Raw genomic sequence first — 2,324 nt, forward strand, 5'->3', positions numbered from 1 at the left:
GATGTAGCAAGATCTACCTTACACAAGGTAAGCACTGGATATTTTTTTTGTTTTTATATGCGTTTACCCTTATTATGCCGCGCCATTTTTTAATTTTTAATTGGATTTTTTTTCTTTTAGGAAACCCTACCTTTAGAATTTCAAACCGAACCGGAAAATCGTATTGTTTTAGATCAGGGCATCGAACAGGATAATACTATAAACTCGATTATGGTAAATTTAGAATATATTATGTATGTATTTTTTAAAAGGCGTTTTAAATTTTTGTTATTATTCTTTAGACTTCATACGAATTTATTGAGACAGAAGAGTGTAGTAAAGAAAAATTCACTGAGAATTTCATCTCAAATCAATCTATTGAAGATACTAACGAAGATTTGGAGCTGGTAAGTGTTATCACGACATTCAAAAAATTGCAATTTTGTAAATTAATGATGCTTGTTTTAGGGCAAAAATAGTTCTGTAGAGAGAGAATGCGTTCAAGAAAAACCAGATCATCTCAGTTTGGATGTTAACGAACCAAATTTAACAAAATATTTGGATATAGTAGGTTTCAACCATTATAACAAAAAGTTCTCCAAAAAGTTGGTTCTTTTTGTTTTAGTCTTTCAATGATTCTGTTGAAGTAGATCAAGGTCGCCCGAAAGAAAAATCAGATTACTCAACTTTGACCAATGAAAATAATTTGATTCAACGTTCGAATGTCGAAGTAAGCTGAAAACATTTTACAAAAAATATTTAAAATCTTCACCGTTTTGTTCGTGTTTCAGGCTACTGAATCATTTACTGTTGAACTAGATAAAGAGTGTCCCACTAAATTACAGATAAAACGAAAATGCTGTACGGATGTAACAAACAAAAAATACCGCATTTCTCCGATTCACTCAAATGAAAGTGATGTTGACCACACCGATTCTGATCCGACTTATTCACAGGAAAACTATAAATTAGGTATTCTTTTCTGAATGATATACTATCAACAAACTTCCCAGTGCCTGAAAATAGTTTGTCTTCGAATTCATCTTCCGATAATTCTTCAGAGTCGTCTACAGATGAAGAAAATCTTCAAGAGAATATTCACAAGGGGAGGAAACGTTCTAGAAATCCCGAAAAATGGAAGCAAATTAAGGCCAAAAAACTTCGAAACAGTGGGAAAGCTTACAAATCAGTATCCAAGTCCAAGAAACAAATTCCAGAAAGAACAATGAAATCACCTTGTCCTGAAAAATGTCGATTAAAATGTGGTGATAATATCGATACGGAAAATCGAACAGCGATATTTAATAGCTTCTGGAAACTTGCGGATATTTATAAGCAACGCGCATTTGTTGGGTCATGTATGAAAAATATAGTTCCCCGATACAAATACACGAATGCCGAAAGACCTAGACCTATAAAAAGCGCAAAAAAATCCAAGCCGTCTTTCAATGTTCACGAACTCTCACACGAGTGTTTCCTTGATATTAAAAAACTTCAAGAGGATCTGGGATGTAATTTTAGCGAAGATGTCCGAGGAAATGTTTTATCTTGGAATAAAATAAAAAGTCTTAAATTTATTAAAGACAAGCCATACAGCTTTTTTTATAGAACATCTTATTCTGATGATTACACTGAAGTAGTTGTGAGATCTCAAAGGAGAAAAATGAAAGCCATCGAAAAGTTAAAATTGGGGCTGGTTTATCCAACAAAACTTGAACTTGGTGAAAATAAGAAGAATGACTTAAGAGATCTCGTTTCAAGAAACCTAATAGCTAGTTTTTATTCCGATTTTTTTAACTCGATTTTGTAAAATTTAGTGTTTTTTAAATCATACTAAACTTGTAATAAGACTGGTTTATTTATAAGGGTTCCTATTGTTATACCAAAGTTTTACGAGTAGAATAAGAAATAAATTTTATTTTTTCAAAGTTTATAGTTAACGAGTAGCATAAGGCGTTACCGGATTTATAAAAATATAATTTTTATACCTACTGCTGAAATGATTAAAAAAAATTTGTTTTTGTGTGTACTGATGTTTACCTTAAAATTCCTATAGTATTATAGTACCCAGAATCATTTTAGAATTTATATCTACAGAGGCACAATCATAAATGTTATAATAACAAAATCATAGTTTTTACTAATAAAAAGTATCATCTCAAAATAAACATCGCAATAAAAGTCTGAAATTGAACGAAAACAGGCACATTTCTAAAAACGTTTTTGTTTATTTTCAAAAATTTTAGAACTATTGGGGCGCAACTGATTTTATCTAATTCTCAAAGCCACAAAATCCTCGATATCACTTTAATTGCGAAAAACTTTAACTACCTCTTAACTCAACT

The 2,324-nt window shown here is 31.0% G+C and overlaps 1 long non-coding RNA gene across 1 annotated transcript; it reads left to right on the forward strand.

The window, feature by feature from the left end:
• The first annotated feature begins 204 nt into the window (after positions 1-204).
• LOC115885117 lies at positions 205-932 on the forward strand. Its single transcript, XR_004050685.1, has 3 exons — positions 205-546; positions 605-709; positions 771-932. It is a non-coding gene; the product is annotated as an uncharacterized LOC115885117 (long non-coding RNA).
• Positions 933-2,324: the final 1,392 nt, after the last annotated feature.

Source organism: Sitophilus oryzae, unplaced genomic scaffold (genome assembly GCF_002938485.1).
Source record: "Sitophilus oryzae breed Bouriz unplaced genomic scaffold, Soryzae_2.0 scaffold_374_pilon_pilon, whole genome shotgun sequence".
In the NCBI taxonomy this organism is placed as follows: Eukaryota; Metazoa; Arthropoda; class Insecta; order Coleoptera; family Curculionidae; genus Sitophilus; species Sitophilus oryzae.